We start from the raw sequence: 20,440 nt of genomic DNA on the forward strand, positions 1-20,440 counted from the left end.
TACCAACCAATGTTTTCATGTTTGTAACATAAAAATGTTTTGATGTACTTTGATATTGAACTGAATTGAAGAATATACAGATGGAAACTGTTTCAGTTCTTCAAGCAAAGTTTGTTCGACATCTTTATGTGCCCTCTGGCCCAGCTGGTGCGGAGCTTCGGGCTGGGTTGCCATCAGTACGCTGATGACACCCAGCTCTATCTCCTAATGGACGGCCACCCAAACTCCCCCCCGGAACCATTTGTCAGATGTTTGGAAGCAGTGACAGAATGGTTCGAGCAGAGTTGCCTGAAACTCAACCCCTCCAAGACGGAGGTCCTGTGGCTGGGAAGAAGGGGGCAGGAACAGGAAGTGCGTTTATGTACCTTGGCGGGAGCGCAACTTACCATCGCGCCCCAAGCCAGGAATTTGGGGGTGACCATTGACGCCTCCCTGACTAGGGAGGCGCAGGTCAAGAGAGTAGCAGGCCAGGCATTCTTCCACCTTCGCCAGGCCCGGCTACTAACGCCCTACCCGTCCCCTGACCACCTCGCCACAGTGATCCATGCGAAGGTCACCTCCAGATTAGATTTCTGTAATTCGCTTTATGTGGTCCTGCCCTTGTCCTTGATCCGGAAACTTCAGCTAGTGCAAAATGCAGTTGCTAGAGTCCTCACTAGCACACCTTGGAGGGCCCACATGCAGCCGGTGCTGTGGCAGCTGCACTGGTTGCCAATTGCTGTCCGGATCCGGTTCAAGGTTTTGGTTCTAACCTTTAAGGCTTTACACGGGTTGGGACCCACATACCTGAGGGACCGCCTGTCGCCCTATGTGCCCCGCAGGGCTCTATGCTCTGCAGGAGAAAGCCTACTGATCGTTCCCGGCCACAGAGAAGTGTGACTAGCCTCATCCAGGGCCAGGGCTTTCTCTGTCCTGGCCCCCACCTGGTGGAATGAGCTCCCGGGTGAACTGCGGCCCCTGCGGGAGCTGTCAACATTCCGCAGGGCCTGTAAAATGGAGCTCTTCCACCAGGTCTATGGTTGAGGCTGGGATTGGCGAGGAAGAACATTGCCCCCCTGGGGGGTTTGAAGTAGTCATCATCACCCTCCATCCCCCAATGCCCTTGTTCGGGTAGGGGAGAGTGGTATTTTCCGCCGTGTTGGGTATTTTTATAGTCTTTTAACGGGGGGTTTAATGGGGGATTTTAAGACTATTGTTATCTGCTACGAGCCTGTAGGAAGTGGCGGGAAATAAATCAAATAAAACAACAACAACAGCAACAGCAACAACATTGCCAGTACAGGTACAGGATTTCACATAGGCAAAGGGGTCACTTCTTCAATTGTGCCCAACTAGTTTGTCACCCACTTCAAATTTAAAGCACACACTAACAATCCAGGTGTTGGTAATATACTGATTTAAAGGGGCAAAAAGGATCTACAAGAAGCAAGTCAAATCCATTGTCGAATGGAGTCCCTTGGGGGAAATCTTATCCAAATGAACCATAAAAAAGCTGTCTCTCTGCTGGGGGGTGGTTTGAGATTCGATACCTGCCAAACTTGGTTTTAAGCTTTGCAGTCCAAGAAAAGTAAAGTCCTCACAGTTCTGGGAGGCCAAAATCCAATTTTTACTGAATCCAATTTTTTTTTTGGGGGGGGGAGGAGGAATAAAAAGAAAAAGATTGGATGGGGTCAGGTGACCTTATTGGCAAAAAGTCCTTTTTTATCTCAACTGCCCTTGATGTTTTCAGAATCCAGGTGGAAACCTCACTTACCCAGTTTCCCTTCCATAGGTTGACCTGTCAGTTAGGGCTCCCCTGTGGAGGGGAAGTGAGGATCAAGAAGTCAATTCCTTCCATTCCTGGAGTTGTTTTCTCCACGGCAAGAAGGGATTGTAGCCCTTGAAAGTGCTTCTTCAGGTTGAAGTCCTAAAAAGCGTGTGAACTTGGTAAGCACTCTGAATAATAATACATGGATTCATAAGTACTTAAAGCATCATATATTATTATGACCTGTGGAATAATTACTCAAACAAAATGCTGGCAGAGGCTCAGGGGAATTGTAGTCCATGAACATCTGGAGGATCACAGGTTGACTACCCCTGCCTTAACCAAAATGTGTGGAATAAGCCTAAGAGAAGTCCTTATTCCTGGCCAGGAGATGTCACTGCAAGACAGCCACTGCTCCACTTACCCATTCCTTCTCTGAAAATGCAGAAACCCAGGGCCGTTCCGCATTCGTCCAAAATAGCACAATGGTTACTAATTGAAATCACTACAGTTTTGCTGTTATGCACAACGTCGTTGACATTGAAACTGATCCGCAAAAAGCGCTTCGTTGTAGCGCTTTCAGGGAAATCCCAAAAAGTGGATTCACCCTCCGGAAAGCGCTACACTCCTGCAACCAATCTGCAACACTACCGGGAAAGTTCTGTGCGTCCCTCCCCCTGGCTCTCTCCTCTGATCTTCCGGCGAAGCGATCGCCATTTTTTTTTCTCCGAGCGAGCGGAGATCAACGCACCGGCAAGCCTTCGTTTACCCAGCGAGGCTTCCCCGGCTGCAGTCTCTCTTTTTAAAGTCACCAAGCACAAGCAACACAGAGGCCCGTTTGCTGGTTTATTTTCCCTTTATTTTTCACACTATTTTTGGCCGAAAATCGCGCCCATGAGGGGGGGGGATTTTTTTTTCCACTCGGGGGGAGCGTGGCAACGATGAAACGGCAGCTCAAACACCAACTGCTAGCTGGATGGGTCTCTCCATTGCAACGAATCAACGCAGATTCGTTGCAACGTGTTTTTTTTAAACCTTCCTTAAAGGGAAAGGGGCTGTTTGGGAGCATGATAATGGCCGCCCATTGGCTGCTTGACGGCCAGGGACAGGACACAGCTCAGCAATATCGCTTCCTGGCTAGCGATTTTTGCCGAGACCGGAACCCTGTGGGAAATGATAAAAACGCAACTGGATTCCGCTACAAAGGCAGGTATGCATAATGACAAATTACACTATTTAAAATGGTGATTTTTCGTTCCGCAAACAATTTGCAACATGGATCCCGGTGCGGAATGGACCTCAAAGTAGGCTGCTGGCCACAATCTCCTCAAGTCTGGGGAACTTTGCCCTCAAACAAGGAGTGTCCCTTGGATCAGGTGTCTTTAGCACTGGCAGTGATGCTGCCCACATTCCAGTGTAACTCCCATGGAGGGGAAAATGGGAAAAGTGAGGAATGGGAAACACTGCCTTCCCCCTGTGCCATCTTTGGCCGCTGTCATTAGTTTTGGGATCATTCCTTCCAGCCTTGATCCCAAAGAGGGTGCCCCATCCCTCCATTATATTCTATTGAGAGTCTGTCCCATACGATATAATGGAGTGGATGGGTACACCCTCTTTCGGAACCCCTAGACATGGACTCCTTGGACCAATCAATTTGAAATATGGAGGGGGGGCAGGGAAGCGCCTCCAGAGCTACCCTGAAAATTTGGAGGCTGTACCTCAAATACCAACCCCCCCCAGGCTCCGGGAAAGGCGGTAATGCCAAAATTCCCATTATAGTCTATGGTGCCATTTACTTTCATGGGTGCCAAAGTAAAGACAAGTCTTTTAAGTGACACGCTTTGTTGAATGAAATATTCTTTTATCCCTAGCACTGCCTACATGCGTGTCCACCTATTTGTTGCTCCAGGAAGTTCACCATTTAAAAAAAAGTAATTCCCCTCCCCATGAACAAGGGAGAGGGTGGTGGGAGCAAGGGTGGGATGCTGCAGATGACTTTAGCATGATTGAGCCTCCATGCCTTCCTTCTGCTGGTTGCCTGCTGGTTGTTCTCCGTAAGCTACCTCTTTTTAGGGTGGTCAATCCACTTTTTGGGATTCCCAGAGAACCACTTTAAAATGGAGGATGTTGAGAGAAGTTTGCTGCCCAGTTGCAGAATGCGGGTGACGTCATGTTGAGGAGCCAGAATATAGCATCTTCATCAGGTAAGCATTAAGCTATATATTATGGCATGTGGAATTACCCTAAATAAAGCCTGTTGTGTCATAAATCAGTTTTGGCGAGCCAGGGTGGTGTAGTGATTAGCAGCAACAGCTTCTAATCTGGTGAGCCAGGACTGAGTCCCTGCTCCTCCACATGCAGCCAGCTGGGTGTCCTTGGGCATGCCACAGCACTGCTAAAGCTGTTCTGACCAAGCAGTAATATCAGGGCTCTCTCAGCCTCACCTCCCTCACAGGGTGTCTGCTGTAGGGAGGGGAAAGGTGACTGTAAGCCGCTTTGAGTAGAGAAAAGCAGCATATAAGAACCAACTCTTCCTCTCATGAAAACCTGTAAAACCAGCTCAAAAACTGTCAAGAAGCCTCCAGAATAGGTGGGGGGAAGTGGGAACAGGGAAGCAGTGAAATGGCGCAAGGGTTTTCCCCCCATGTGCTGGAAAGGAGCATTGCGTATGAGCTATGAATGACAAAAATCCTGTACCTTCTCTATACGAAGATTATAACTTACTCCAGAGTGACCATGAGTGTTATTTTTCTGCAGTGAGCAGAGTACTTTGGTGTCAGCGAGATCAAGGAGAAGTCCCCCCCCCCCCGCCCCATTCTGTCTTACTTTCTTAGGCCTTCACCTCCAGGGGAGCAAGAACATTATGCTGCTCAATAGCCACAAACACGCCTGCCAAAGCGAAGGCCGGTGAATTAGCCATGCAGGAGTCAATGTAAATAGTAACGCACCTTCCACAATGACCTGAGATCTCAGTACACTACAAAATGATTGCTGATTGAGTTTATCATATTTTAAATTCAGTACACAAAGTCCTCGACGCTAATATACTTGACAGTATTTCCAGCTGCTGTTTGTATTCTTGATGACTCCAAACTTAGGGCTAATGAGCATGATAGACAATCAGTGTTATTTGTAGTGTTGTATACCAAACAAAATTAAATCCCCCAAGACAAGTTCTGAGTTCTAATTGTGCAATGTATAGTTCCCTGATGGTACTGATGTAAAAAGGGGGGTCAGAGTGGGGAAGCAAATGGCCTAACATTAAAATGGTGGCTGAACCACCTGAACCTCCTGCAAACTGCTGAATTTAAGGAACCCTTGGGATCAATCCATGTAACTTTTCTGTGCATTGTTCTCCTTGCAGCCTCCCCACATCCCAGGAAAATAGACAGTTTCTGTACAAACTGGCATAATTTCATCATGACCATGGGCTCAAGATTTTTATTGTATTGTAAAATAAAGCACAGTTTGTCCATGATGATAATATTAAGTTATGGTAGACACAGAGGCTGGGTTAACATATGAAGCTGAATGAAGTGGTAGAATGGGGCATACTGCTGAGTGCTGACAACATAAAACAAAATTTTCTGCAAGAAGAAAACTTAGCACAGAGAGAAGTTCTGCAGAACTAGAGCAAAACTTGAAAGGATCTTTTAACATAGAATGCATGTGTTTTTCTTTTCTTCTCTTTCATCAGATTAAAGCTCTTTTGATCAAATATCTTGAGCAGTCATGTTTTCTCCTCTGATAAATATCATCTTTGATCAATGAGGCCCAAACAATTAAAAATTCAATGACAATGAGGGTGATATTAGGAGAACTATTAGACTAAAGGCAAAAGATTATTTTATAGTGAGGTTAAAAAAGAAATTTGGGGGGGGGGGAATCACATATAAGGGCCATTCCAATAAAATATACACCAACGTACCAATCTTCTGTAAAAAAAGGTCACAGGAATACTCTGAATAAAGAGGAATTCATTAACATACCACTTATAACAGGGATGAGCTGTACTCATAACTGTGTCAGTGAAAAAAATTGGGATAGACAAATTAAAGGGATAAGAAGGCAGTGATCTGGGGCAGGGACCCCCCAAAATAAGGAAGAACCACCTGTGAGTATGAAAGCTTGTATTTAAATGACACATTGCCTGGATAAGTTTCCTATTGAAAGAGTTTATAGCTGTAGGACCAAATCCATGAATAATGTCAGCACTTAAACCACTGTGAGGGAGCTTTGAGTCAAAAATCTTAAACCAGGACAGTTTGAAAGAATCTTCATTTATCAAAAATGAAAATCCAGAATACCTTTTCAAAAGCCCACTTTGGAATAGAAACAGAAAGCCAATTACCGGGATAATTTACCCAAATTGGCTTGCAAGGACATTTCAGCTACACATTTAGGAACATTAGTCAATTCATGAAGAAAACAAATTAAAGGAAGATCAGATTTTTCATATCCCAAATAGCCACCACAGAAAGCAAAATAGGAATAATTTTCATATTAAAAACTGAATCATCCCAGGAATATAATATCTAATATCTAATGTGATATCTAATTTTTAAAATATGTCTTCAATATGAGATCTAGCCTTTCTCAACCTATCTTTTTTATTCAATTATCAATTCAAGCATATAATAAGCATATTCAAGCATATAATATTCAAGCATATATAAGGAGAGCGACGAAGATGATCTGGGGCCAAGGGACCAAGCCCTATGGGACTTGGGAATGTTCAGCCTGGAGAAAAGGAGGTTGAAAGGGGACATCATAGCCCTCTTTAAGTATTTGAAAGGTTGTCACTTGGAGGAGGGCAGGATGCTGTTTCCATTGGCTGCAGAGAAAAGGATGCGCAGTAATGGGTTTAAACTACAACGATATAGGCTAGATATCAGGAAAAAATTCACAGTCAGTAGTTCAGCAGTGGAATAGGCTGCCTAAGGAGATGGTGAGCTCCCCCTCACTGGCAGTCTTCAAGCAAAGGTTGGATACACACTTTTCTTGGATGCTTTGGGCTGATCCTGCGTTGAGCAGGGGGCTGGACTAGATGGCCTGTATGGCACCTTCCAACTCTATGATTCTATGATTCTATAATACTAACAATAATAACAAGAATTTTTTTAAAATATTCTATACTGCCCCTCCCTCTATGGACTTGGGGCAGTCCACAACAATAAAACATTCAATAAAACCAGTTACTGTAATAAAATTGCAATAAAATACCATATAAAAACTCCATCCCGCACCCCTTTCATGCCCTCTGCGAGCTATCCCAGACCGGAGATGACATCAAGTAGGAAGAGTTAAGAAGGAAGAGATGGAGGGATGCCTGTAAAATTATGGACTGCCCTGGTCTCAGTCCCAGGCCTGGTGGAAGAGTGCTGTTTTGCAGGCCCTGCAGAACTTTCACAGCTCCATCTGAGCCTAGATCTCAACATGCAACTCATTTCACCAGGTGGGGGCCAGGGCCAAAAAGGCCCTGACTCTGGTCGAGACCAGGCACACATCCTTGGGGCTTGGGATGACAATATACTAGTCTTTGTCAAGTGTAGTGCCCTCTGGGGGACATAGTGGGAGAAGTGGTCCTTCAGATACCCAGGGCCCAGACCACATAGGGCCTTAAAGGTCAGTACCAGAACCTGGAACCTGATCCAGAACTCCACCAGCAACCGGTGCAACTGTTGGAAGGCAGACTGAATGTGAGCCCTCCATGGGGTCCCCAAGAGGACCCATCCTGCTGCATTTTGTGCCAGCTGTAACTTCTGTAGCGGGGCCAAAGGTAGCCCCACATAGTTATAGAAATCTAGCCTGGAGATGACCGTCACATGGATCATTGTGGCTAGGTCTTCTGGGGCCAAATAGGGTGCTAGTAGCTTCACCTGGTACAGGTGGTAAAACACCTGGCAAGCTACATTTGTGACTTGCACCACTGTTGATAAGGAATAGTCAAGGATCCCTACCAAGCTCTTGATGCTGTATGAAAGTATTCATTGCACTCCATCAAGGCAGGGGAGGCATGCTCCCTCCTCTGACCCTTTCTTCCCTAGCCATTGGACCTCCGTTATCAAGGGCTTGAGTTTCTGTTTCAACTGGCAAAACATCGATAAAATAACACGCTACAATTTCAAAACAACAACAGCAGCCTCTTAGCTGTTGGCTAGCTAGATACATCTACAAGGAACTGTAACCAAGTATATTAGCACCAAGCCCTAATTTAGTAATACAGTTACAAGTGCTTTTTCTGTGCGGCTACTTCTTACTCTATGAGGATGTAGAAATATGACTTCTTGTATCTGAGTAATTTTTTATCCAGTAGTATTTTCGTGGGAGACTCATTAGTGTGGCAAGGGGCCACAGGGGTCAATACATTTTAATGAAAGTTTTGGAGGAATCTGCTTTCAATTGGTTAGCGGGGTGACTCTTTGCCTGCCAAGAGTTTAATTTTCAGGAGTCCATGGCTGCTCTTTGTTTCACGGGTTTTGCTCCTTTCTCTTTTTTGCAATGTATTGATTAACCTCCCAGGATAATCTCCTCCAACTGGGAAGCACAGAGACAATAAACGATAGCATGTTGGGCAGCTAAACACATTTGAATAATGCTACCAGATGAATCTGTTTCAGAAGGCAAATGAAAATCTCCCCCCCCCCCCCGCCAGCCTCTTTTTGGACCTCCCTTGACAGGCACAACTTTTCTTTTGCTGCTGGATCCAAAACTGTGGCCTTCAGCACAAAACGGGGAGCGCTACAGCTGAAAGACTGGCAGACACATTCATTAGTCTGCTGGGGCACTGTTGCTAAGTTTGGAATTCTTGTCCGTCCGTCCTCACCCACACTGTAGAGATTTGTCTAATTTTGTCTCTGCTCCTAGCTGTTGGGCACACCCAAGAAAGGTCTGGTCTCTGTGTAATCATCAGAAAGACAGGGTTTCTGTAAATAGCTAATCTCAAGAAACCTTCCTGGGTGAAGATTAAGCCATGTCTTGCACTCTGATCACAATGTAATGTGTACACAACCAAAATCTTCTGTAAACTTTCATGACTAAAACGTATATTGAAAAGTCTGCTTTCCTGGGCTGAAAATAAAAGAAAAGGCAAGTCTGCTGGAGAAGGAGACCAAGCTTCAACCAAGCTTCAACCAAGCTTCTTCAGAGCGAGCTAGCACAGAGAGAGAAGCAAGCCTTGTGTCTGTCCTTACTTCACACCCACACACAGTGCAAGAAAATGTCATCCCTCGGGTATGTTTGAGAGGAAATTTAAATAGGATTCTGTCCGAAGGAGGATGGCTTGCCTAGTATTACTGCACACCGCTTGCTGCAGTCAATGGCACATACTTGGCTGTGGCCCATTCATCTGGCTCCAAAAATGGAAAGACCTGGAGAATGAAATTTCTCTGCATCGTTTGCAAATTAATACATTTCCCCAGACTTCTGAGATCTCTCCTCTTCTCATGCTCATCCCTTCCTCTCTGCCCCTCAGCATGTGCTCGGTTCTCTTCTGCCTCCTCAGGATTCTGCCTGGTTTATTTCTGCAACATTCAAAATAGGAGCAGGACTTTAATATTGGTTTGCAGGCAGAACGGGGAAACATGCTGCTGCTGTTTATCTTTTTAAAAGTATATGTTGCCCTTAAAAATCTGTCCCCAAAGGGTCACAAAACTCTTCCTTTTACGTGGGAATTTTAAAAAGTAAAGCTATCTTAGGAACAATATTGTTGAAAACACACTTTTAAAAACCTGCTTACAAAAGCTATTCCACGCAGCTCAAAAGAAATTTCAAAACACTTGAAATTTTCTCTGACATTATCCGTTCCGTCCTGTGCAGGATGAGATGCCTCTCCAAACCACTCCCACCTGGAAGAACTCACCTCCATGCGGAAAGGACTGGTAGAGCTAAGAGTGTGACATGCCATCTTCTGTTCCGGGAAAAAGAACTGTGTTGCTTTAGGATGCTTAGGGCAGGGGGTTGAGCAGGGGGTTGGACTAGATGGCCTGTATGGCCCCTTCCAACTCTATGATTCTATGATTCTATGACACTTGCATCGTTTTTAGGGCATGATTCAAGAGTTTTGCATCTGACACAATACTACAGGATCTCCCTGGGGATACCTCCTTTCTGGGCAGCCTCAGCACCTGTGTTCATTGCTGTTGTGAGGGGATCCCTCAAAAGGTTGTGGAGGGGCTACAAGTCTGGGGTGGCCAGTGACAGAAGGCAATAGGAAACAGTGCAATAGTCCTTTTATTTCAGGACATGGTGCGACAAAAGGGCATGAGACAGCAATGGACCTATGATCCTGAACAACTATTTGTGGTGTCTAAGGGTGTGCATTCAGTTGTATCCACAATGAAAAAATACCCCGAAAATACCTTACCAGTATTTTTCAGGTATTTTAAAAGCCGGATACAGATCAGAGAATCTGTCTAACTATTGGTATAGCTGATCCTGAGTAAAGCCGAATTTTCAGCTTCTTTCTGGTATGTTCGGCTATATTGAATAGCTGCCGGTGAAGAGGTTTAAAGAACTACAAAGTTAAATTTCACTTCTCCTCTAGGACTGTTTCCCTCCTTTTGCTCTGGTTTCCAGGGCAACAGGAGGGAGGAGGAAGAGACAACTCTGCAGCCTAATGACAAAAGCACCTTAGGGGGAGTTGTAGGGCCTTACAGCCAGTCATTGCAATGCTTTTGCAAATGGCATTGCAGTGCAGATTTGCAACTTGCAATTTGCAAGGTTGTTGGATTTGAGTGTGAAGTCTGACTTGGGCTTGCCACAGGACTGAAAAAAGCTGTTCTGACCAAGCAGTAATAGAGCCCCTAGAATTGAACCCCCTGGTCCAATCTTTTTGAAACTTGGAGAGGAGTTGGAGAAGAGCCTCTTGGAGGCACCTGGAAAGTTTGGAGTCTCTAACTTAAACCTCCCTTCCCACACACACCCAGGCCATGGGAAAGGCAGAAACTTGAAAATCCCCATTAAAATCAATGATGCCATTGACTTTAATGGCTGGAGCGCTTCGGACAACTCCAAAGTGCTTCGGCTCAAGCTTCGGCTGAAAGGGCTGCTTGAGAAGGGCTTTTAATGGTCATTCAAAGCAGAAGTGGTTCCGATTTTTGGCTTAGCTCACATGCCTACCCCTGATCTCGATGGTAAAAACCCAAATGGTTATGAACCAAAGAGGTGCAAAGCAGCTCAGCATGTTCTCTCTTGAGTAACTTTGCCACTGAATGTTGGGACAAACTCATGCCCTTTCCTCTTATATAAATGAGGGGCTTTAAACAGAGTATGTTCTCCTGCTGGTCATGCTTCTATCAAAGCAGACAGAATGCCTCATTTTGGGTTGAGTGCTTGAATCTTTGGAAATAACTGCTTCTTCCAGAACAAACAAGGATTTGCTTGGTGACAGAATTGGACCTGGAGTGGGGAATTTCCCCCCAAAACAATTTGTGTACATTTCCCCCCAGAGTTGACAGATGGCCTATTGGGATGTTCATTCTAACCCAGGCTTTCCCAACCAGGGTTTCTTGAAACCCTGCAGTTTCTTGACAGCCCTGGAAGGGTTTTCTGAATGGAATTAATGGGAATTAATTAATTTTAATATATTTTTAAACGTTTGTTAAACATTTATCAGGTGATATGTCCATATATGGTTGTCAACTTGCCCTTTCCAAATGGCCAATGATGGGCCTGGAGGGGGTCGGAAGGGTGGGCATGTCCACAGCTGAGCTTTCCAACCATAGTCTGCAGGATCCTGCCACTTCTGGGGTTCCTCGAAGCCTTAAAAATGCTTCAGGTAAAACAGTAAAAAGAGTTGAGAAAGGCTGTTCTAACTGGGGTTTTCAGTGCTTTCAACTCTTTCTGAGGGGCTTTCCCTGTCTTGTTCATTGCTCTCTCCTGAATTCAGTCAGGCTATCTTAGTTGGCTCTTGAATTGGATACATCGATAATTCCAGTCAGAGTCTTGCACCAGAGAACTGGCGCTGAAAGGTTACATTTCACCTCATCACATCTAATGAGGCCTTTGTTTACCACTCATTCCTTAAGTAGCTGTGTTTTTGGAGGAGTGACTACTGAGAAGGCAGCAGCTCTTCCATAATTGTTTCCATAATCTGGAAAACCAGCCGTTGTCCCTGCTTTGATTTTCTAAAATCCCCTTCCGCCTATTTTGCACCATGCAATAATAATTTTAAAAAAATGAATGTGGTTTCTTGCTTGCCAGTCCTCAGAATGAATCTGGTTACAGAAACTGGTTTCCCTGTTCAAAGATATCCAATGGAAAAGCCATTCAAATGCATTGATTTAGCAGCCACGTTATAAAATTACACTGGCCCTGCACAGGTTGCAGATAGGAGATAAAGGGAAAAGAAACACCCACCAGCTGGACAGGGTGGAACCAGGCGGGTTAAGAAGCCTGAGATGAGATACAGCTTGGCTTCTCCACCAGAATTAAACCTATGAAATCTGTCAATCTTAATCTTTCCGCTCAGGCAGCAGACCTCGATTTTGGCTGATTAAATCTTGGATCTGGCGCACACAATGAGTGAAGTATTGCTTTATTGCCTATAAATGAGAAGATGTATTGACAGATGGAAGTCATAAATCGGAACAGGGGACAGGTCTGTTGTTGTACAGGGCAAAGGACCTTGTGAAGAATCTCCAGCTTCCTGCTGTTTTGTATGGCATGATAGAAAATACAGGGGAAGAGGCGGCTATTGTCTTACATTACTGGCAGTGATCATTTCAACCTGGTGCTCTCCAGGGAATGGGTTGTTTCTGCAATTGAAGCCTTTAGCAAACTTTCCTTACTATTGCTTGCATGTTTTGGGGGGGGTTTGTGGGTTTTTTAGCATTTTTAAAATTCCCGTAACAATAAAAATTCCCCATGATGTACAACATATAGTTGTCTGGAATCCATTGCATTACGCAAACAACAATAAGATCCATGCTCACTTCTTTACCAATTGTCATTCTCAAATTGTTCATAAACGTCACAGATACATCCCAGGGCAGACAAGGGAGAAGACAGCAAGGGGAGGCCCAGCATGCACACACTGCACTGAGGCCTGGAGTGTGTTATTCATGCTCAAAGGACACCTCAGAGAAGCCCAGCAATGTTATCGAAACCTTCCACATGCCTGCATTTCGTACCAGTGGACAAGTCTTTCCCCCAAACAACAATATCTGATTCTGCTACAGCCGAGTACAAGCACACAAAATGAATATCTTCGTGATGCCATTTACTAATTTACTTCCCTTGACCTATAGGTATGGACTGGTAATTCCCATTTCATGATGGCTGAGGAAGGGCGCATGTTCTGGGGACAACCCCATATAGCCCACTGCCCCACTCCAAATGCTTATTCAGAAGAAAAGACATCCCCAAGCTTGAGAGCAGATGGATGGAGGGTGGAAGCAGAGTATCTGCTGGTTGCACCTGCCCAGTTATCCCCAATTTTGTCAGGCTCATATTGCTAAGCTACTTGTTCCTGTTTGGTCTTTGAATCTGTTAAAAAGCTTCATTATGCGGTGGACTAATTTATTGCTAATTTACCCTCTCCCTATAAGTATGGACTGCTGATTCCCATTTCATTATGTTTGAGGAAGCGCACGTGAACACAAAAGCTTACACCTTGAATAAAATTTGTCACAGCCCTGATATTGCTGTTCTCCCAGAGCAGCAACATCAGGGCTCTCAGCCCCACCTACCTCACAGGGTACCTGTTGTATGGAGAGGAAGGGAAGGTGATTGTAAGTGTACTTTGAAACCCCTTCAGGTAGTAACAAGTGGGGTATACAAACTAATTCCTCCTCCTCCTCCTCCTCCATCTCTAGGCAGGGTGTAATTGCAGCGCTGCAGGCGGAAGGAGGAGCTAGACTTCTACATGCCAAGGTGGTAAGTAGCCTCTCGGTGTTTTTTTTTTAAATGTGCATTTTTGTCTGTTGCAAACTTGTGCTGTTGTGATAGCTTGAAGAGAAAGCCTGATATGGCTCCAGAAGCTTCATTGAGGATATATGCCACCCTTTAAAAATATTGTTTTATAATTACGGATATGAAATGAAACACCACTGGAAATAAGAAGGGGAGCTTTTTTGCTTGTAGTTAATGGCTTGAGTCCTATAAGTCACCAACCTCGCTGATCGGAAAATTCCACTGCCTCGGTGAAGAAACTCAAGCAGTAATAAAGGCTTAATAGCATCTCTTTGAAAGAGACAGCACACGTAAATAGTGGGTCTGATGTAAAATACAGAGCCAGTTTGGTGTAGTGGTTAGGAGTGCGGACTTCTAATCTGGCGAGCTGGGTTTGATTCTGCACTCCCCCACATGCAGCCAGCTGGGTGACCTTGGGCTCGCCACAGCACTGATAAAATTGTTCTGACCGAGCAGTGATATCAGGGCTCTCTCAGCCTCACCTACCTCACAGGGTGTCTGTTGTGGGGAGAGGAAGGGAAGGCAACTGTAAGCTGCTTTGAGACTCCTTTGGGTAGAGAAAAGAGGCATATAAGAACCAACTCTTCTTCTTCTTCTAAAATAATATCCCTCTATAGGCCTTAAAACCACCATTTATTTCTTTATTCATATTTTTAAATTACCTGCTTTCCCCCCAGTAAGGACTGCCACAAATTTACAATACAGAAGATATAAAATTGCAATAAACAAGAGAAAGGGGAAAGGCTTCATGCTTCATCTACATATGACCAAGTCCTTGTATGTGGTTTTCCCACATTCACATTTTACTCTCTGGTAAGCTCCTGTGTTTTGTTTTGTTTTTTTGTGGGGCGAGGGTTCTGTATGTATTTTGCTCACCCTAGTAATTTATTTGATATCACACAGTTTTATTTCCAGCATATCTCCCAGCAGATTTGAACTGCAGGTTTTTATGCTGGACATAATTCTGTGTAATATTGAATATACCACTAGAGGGAGCAAAGCACATGCAGAATGGGGGGGGGGGGAGAAGAAACAGGAATTTACCAGCTAGTAAAATGAGAATGTAGAAAATCCCATAGGGCAAGGGTAGTCAACCTGTGGTCCTCCAGATTAGCGATCCCCAACCTGTGGGCCGCGGAGCACATGTGGTCCTTCGACTAATTGGAGGAGGGCCCCGAAGGACGCCTTCTCCCCCCCGGCCGTTTACTTCACCCCCCCCCCCGGCCCTTTACAACACACTTGATTGTTGTGCCATGTATCTTATTTTGAAGGGATGTTTAAACATTACCACAGCGATCAGAGAGCGCTAGGGCAGTGGTTGAGAGTAGAGGAGTATACTACCCCCCCCCCCGGGCTTCAGTAAAAGGCGTTGAGTGGTCCCCGGTGAGTGGTCCCCGGCGTTGAGTGGTCCCCAGTGATAAAATGGTTGGGGACCACTGCTCCAGATGTCCATGTACTACAATTCCCACGATTCCCTGCCATCTTTTGCTGGCAGGGGCTCATGGGAATTGTAGTCCATGGACATCTGCAGGACCACAGGTTGACTACGCCTGCCTTAGGGAACAACCCAAGGGCTTCACATAATCCCAGCTCTTTTATGTTGATGGCTGAAGGAAGCAGGGAGAAGCAACTTTATCTCTCCTGCTGTCTTTACTTCTGCAAACCTTGTTTTTGGATCCTCTGTTGGCTCTGTCACAAATTTAGGTGTAGCCCTATAAAGAACATGATTTTTTTTACAGCAGATCACACTTTGGCTTCACAAGGTGGTCTGCAGATGCAAAAGCAGTGGGGAGGAGATGATAAAGCTATTTATACCTGTCTTCTTTAGTCACAAACAGGAAAGAGCCAGTGTGCATCTGGGAGGCACCAAGCTCCTGTTACACACCTGGTGCAAAGTCTTGTCTTGCTCCCCTCAAAGGACTTCATAATGGGTAGCTGTGCCCTGTGCAATGCCTCTGCCTGCAGAAGATTCCTAACCATAGTGTCAGTGAGATTGACAGGAACACTGACCACTCACAGTTGCTGTATTCATTTAATAGCACAACCTGAGTCTATGCTTTCGTTGCTGTTTTCTGTCTATGCTCACTCAGCCAGCATTGCTGTGATTGCACAGTAGCTTAAATAAGCATTCTGCTAACTCAATATCCGTCAGCTAGAGTCTGAATACAGAGTAGGTCTGTCTATAGCTGACTATCTATAGCTGCTGGTGGCTCTTTCTCTCCCATTTCGCCTACGGCCCTGAGAGGTCCTTTGGCTCTTGCCCTTTAGCTTGGACCTCTGGGCATACCCAGGCTTAAAGTACCTGAGAAAAGAACTCAACCAGGTCTCACCCAGCCGCCGTCAGCCAGTTCACAAGGCTGTGAACCACGGATACAGAGCTGAAATCCAGTTTCTGTCGCCATTCAGAAATATATTCAGTGGCCCGAGCACAATTTGTCGCCTTGAAGTAATGTTTCTTGTCTCTGGAGCTGACAGGATCTAACACAGGTGAGGATTAAGGGATGACGTTTAGTTGAGGGATGGAAATTTGAAAGGTCCTTTGAAATTGGGCATTTTGACAGGAGTAGTCAACCTGTGGTCCTGCAGATGTCCATTTGCTGGCAGGGGCTCATGGGAATTGTAGTCCACGGACATCTGCAGGACCATAGGTTGACTACCTCTGTTGTAGACTATCGACCCAGGTCCCAATAAATAGGCACACAGCAACCTTAAAATACAATGGGTTTGTATCTCCCCCCCCCCCTTGCTACAAATCCTTTTGCGCTATTCCAACTTTATCATTGTGGGTCAAGATGATCGGCCTCAGGATTCTGCAATTTCTGTATCAATGTTGTCTTGCTAAAATGCTTCCTTAGAGCAGACTGACATGACTTCTTGGTTTTTCCCTTGAGGGGATTGCCTACCGTAGCTGAAGGGGATTTTTTTTTCATGGAAACGGAAGCTCTCCCCTCCCCTAGTTCCAGCCCCCAAATCGACAGGTATTTCCGCACCCAGAGCTGGCAGCCCTAGAGAAACTACTTGAAAAAAAGATCTCGATAAACAACACAATTCAACTGCATTCCCTGAACAACACAATTCAACTGCATTCCCTCACTCACTTAAGGCTCTTGTAACGACAAGATCTTGCGGCATAAGACAGAATTTAATTTGGTTTATTCCTTGGGGATATTTTTCACTGGAATAACCTGTGATTCTGCTTCAATCACCACAAAGTATAGGACATTCCTTACGCTTAAGATACAAGGGTTATTTGGTTTCAGTCCCTTTAAGAAACATTATACCTGCTTTACAAAATTTTTAATGCAGACTTCAGAAATTGGAAATATAAAAAAAAGAAAGCAAGAACAAGGCACACATGTTTGCGAATGCAAGAAAGAACCACAAGTTCTGGAATTCTAATCCCAATTTTTGCAATCATCCACTATTATGTCCTTAAGTAAGAAAGGAATACCTATTGATAGGGCAGTTTATACAGTTAAAAGAACGTTTAAAGTGTAAAGACATTTTGTATTTTTGTTGTATTAATGACTCTTTTGGCCGAATGTTTCTAATTGCTCAGTCTGCGAAATGAGAAGTGACAATTTCCAAAATTCCAGACATGTTCCCCCCCCCCAAATCATTCTATAGACCAAATTTAAAGATAATTAAAAGTCAGCAGAAGAGATTGTCAAAATAATGATTTTGTTCACTCTTTGCAATATAATTTCCCTCCTACAATCTGTAATTGTCAGCGATTGTACAGATGAAGATTTTTTCACATCCTTCACTTGTGCTGTTATGTCAGGGGTGGGAAATCCTGATGCTTCTCCACTGTGCACGCCAGTACATAGATAGCCCCCCCCCACACACACACACCAAGGTTTGCTCCAAGTCATCTTCAGCCCAGATATACGATATATATACACTGCGCTTGTACTCATGCTGCTAGGCATAACTTATACAATACTTTCATCTTTACACAATATATCAGGGAAACCCGCCACCTCCCCAAAAAAGCAAAACTTTTTAATGTAGCTGATAAAATCTTGTGTGATGTGGCAACCATTGGCACAGAATGATTCACATGAAGGTTAAGAGCTGTTTCCTCTTTCATCCAGTCTGAAATGGTGACATTTAGGGTGCTGGACAGTAGCAGCAGGCAGATCATATCAACATACCATGTATCTTATGCAGAGTCAGATCACGGGTCTGTCGTGCTCTGTATTGCCTATTTTGACCGGCAGCTGCTCTTCAGGGTCTCTCATAGAAGATCTTTCACACCAAATATCTGTTCCTTTAACTGAAGGTGCCGGAGATTAAAGCCTCTTGAATGCAAAACTGGTGTTCCGTGCCTAATGCACATTTCTGAGCTTGCAAGGTGCCTTGTATTCCAATGCTGCATCAAGTTCAAACAAAGAGAATGCCATCAGAGAAGCCATTTTGGATCTGTGGTAAGCCTCATTCATTTCCTGCAGTGCTCAGGTGTTCTTATTTTGTGAGCAACGGAGAAAAGAACGTCATTCTCTACTGTCTCTATCCCGTACATAATTTTGTGAGCCTTTCTCGTGTCACCTCTCAATTATTGTTACTCCAAGCTAAAAAGCCCCAATCTCTTTCAACTTTCCTCAGAAGGAGGGAGTTCCACCCCCTTAGTTGTTTTAGTTGCCCTTTTCTGCACCTTTTCCAATGCTGTATCTTTTTTGAGCTGTGGTGAACAGAACTGAATGCAGTATTCCAAAGGAGGCCGCCCAGTAGGTTTATCCAGGAGCATTAGAGTCCCGGCTGACTCACTTTCCATGCCCTTCCTCAGTGATCCCCAGCATAGCATTGGCCGTTTTTTATTGCAGTCGCACCCGGAGTTGACATCTTCAGTGAGTCACTCTACCATGACTCCAAGATCTCTCTCCTGGTCAGTTCCCGCCAGTTCAGGCACCATCAGCGTAGGTTTATGGTTCGGATTTTTGGCTCCAACATGTATTACTTTGCACTTACCCAGGTTCAATCTCTTTTGCCCTGCTGACGTCCATTCACTGAATGACAGTGAGCAGCTACAACAGAACTAAAATTAGAACAATGCAAGAAAACTAGAACAAAACTAACATTAGACCTAAAATTAGCTACAACTAAGTAGTTGAGCAGCTACAACACTGAGCAATTACAAAATGTTGGAACCTAGAAGTATTTCTTATCTATTTACCCTCCATACTACTTTAATCCTTTTTACTTAGTCTGTCTTGATAGAACTTTATATGTATATATGTAAACTGGTGTATCTAAGGATCTAAAAATGCCACTTACCCTCTCCTTGCTCCTTGCCTGTTTATTCCCTTGTTCCTGACTTTGTCACTGGAGCTGGGCCTGCTACCATGGAAATCTGGGGTCTGTTCAGAGGAGGCCTAAATACACAGCAGGTCAAATCTCCAGACCCCTCTGAAGCAAATTCAAGATGAGTGCTGGAAGTTATGTAGGGCTGTTGACAGTCAATACTTGGATGGGAGACCACTAAGAAAGGCTGGCATATTCTTAGTCAATTCAACCAGATAGGAGACTGCTTCATTGAGCCCAGGCCTCCCTGTTTCTTTCATTAGGCCTTGCACACGATAACTTCTTTGTGGCTTAAACTCCAAGTAAAACAGTGGGCGAGTTTGTCCTTTGGGTTTGGTTTTGCCTCTAGCACCAGCATCACTTTAGCTATCCCTGATCTCACAGGGACTCTCTGTGCCAAAGAACAAACCGAATGCTTTTGTCTGGGCCAGCCGAAAGGATAGAAAATACTGGGCAAGCTTTCTGAGCTCATCAGAACTCTTCTCCAGCTAGATATTACCCCCCCCCCCCCAATAAAGCGGAGGGGAAAGCAGGTTCTGTCTCTTGGCAGCCTTGGGTGTTAGATTCTGACAGAGTCACAGGTTGGTTAAGAGGTATGCCCTCTCAGGATCCTTCTTTTGGTCCTGCCCACTCACCAGTTCAGTAGACTAAAGGCAAAATCAGACCTAGCAGGGAGCTGGACTAGATGGCCTTTATGGCTCCTTCGAACACTACGAGTCTCTGCTCTTGGCCCATCGGGTCTCTTTGCCACCTGGTGGCGACAAGTTCAAACAGCAAAAGCGATACAGCATCTGCGGGAGCCCCGGGCAGACCAGGAGGATTTTCTAAAGGCTTCGATTGAGGAACTGGCTTTAGGACCGGTTGTGCTGATGGCGTCTCCCGCCCCCCCCCCCGCCCCCTTTTGGGAAGCTCCCCGGAGAATTCCTCTCGGAGCGGGGAAGGGTGTTGGAAGAAGACGCTGGGAAGCTCTCTGGACAGGGCGCCCCGCGGAAGGGCAGGGGAAACAGCCACGCGAGCGAGGGAGGGGGGGGGGGAGGGAGGGAGCCGGCCGAGAGAAGCGCTGCCTGACCTGGTCTCCTTCCGGGCGCATCCCGGGGGAAGAGTCCCGATCCCGCCGGCTCCCTCGGAGAATTCCTCCGCCGCGGAGGTCCCCGCAGCCCTTCCAGCCGCGGAGCGAGGCGAGCCGAGCGCTGCTGGGCCTGCCTTCCAGTTCCCGGAGCAGAGTAGCCCGTTCACACGTGAGCAGGAGGACCCGGTGGCCGCCTCCTCTGACGTCTCTGGCAGGCGCCTCTCTCCGGTTCCCCCCGCAGCCTCTGCTCGTGGAAAGTGCAACTGGGTCGGTGCTGCAGCATGCTGCCCAGGACGGAGGCGATCTTTTGCAAGCTGTTGGGCGAAGCAGCTGCGGTTAAGCAGGTTCCTTCCTTCCTCTCTTCCTTTCTGGGATTTGCCAAAGCTTGCAGCTCCCTCCCTCTGCAG

At 45.5% G+C, this 20,440-nt stretch overlaps 1 protein-coding gene and 1 long non-coding RNA gene across 2 annotated transcripts in view; both read right to left on the bottom strand.

Annotated features, from left to right (window-relative positions):
- The window catches only part of LOC143819822 (uncharacterized), a 150,816-nt gene that overhangs the window by 17,772 nt on the left and 112,604 nt on the right, over window positions 1-20,440 (bottom strand). The gene's annotated exons all lie outside the window — the stretch shown is intronic.
- On the bottom strand, window positions 1,913-20,002 carry LOC143819826 (uncharacterized). The gene is made up of 3 exons (XR_013225112.1): window positions 17,818-20,002; window positions 5,939-9,270; window positions 1,913-5,755 (listed from the first exon to the last, which is right to left on the bottom strand). It is a non-coding gene; the product is annotated as an uncharacterized LOC143819826 (long non-coding RNA).

Source organism: Paroedura picta, chromosome 10 (genome assembly GCF_049243985.1).
Source record: "Paroedura picta isolate Pp20150507F chromosome 10, Ppicta_v3.0, whole genome shotgun sequence".
Taxonomy (NCBI): Eukaryota; Metazoa; Chordata; class Lepidosauria; order Squamata; family Gekkonidae; genus Paroedura; species Paroedura picta.